Source organism: Anomalospiza imberbis, chromosome 15, assembly GCF_031753505.1.
Source record: "Anomalospiza imberbis isolate Cuckoo-Finch-1a 21T00152 chromosome 15, ASM3175350v1, whole genome shotgun sequence".
NCBI lineage: Eukaryota > Metazoa > Chordata > Aves > Passeriformes > Viduidae > Anomalospiza > Anomalospiza imberbis.
This window is the reverse complement of record NC_089695.1, coordinates 10,869,423-10,869,700: the sequence shown is the minus strand read 5'-3', so window position 1 is coordinate 10,869,700 and position 278 is coordinate 10,869,423.

Genomic DNA, 278 nt, shown 5'->3' with positions numbered 1-278 from the left:
GTGGCCGCCTTTATACCGCCGGAGCCTGCGCCACACCGCAACAAGGCGCGTCCTGGTTGGGCGTCGCCGCCTGTCACTCAGGGGAGTCTGCTCTCGCTGCTGGCTGCCCTGCCGGGGTGGGCGGGACCACGCGGGGAGAGGCGGGCGAGGCGGGACCGGGAGCTGCCGGCGGGGTCGGGCAGCCCCGGGCGGGATCGGGGCCGGGATCGGGATCGGGATCGGGATCGGGATCGGGGCCGGGATCGGGATCGGGATCGGGATCGGGGCCGCGCTCCCAA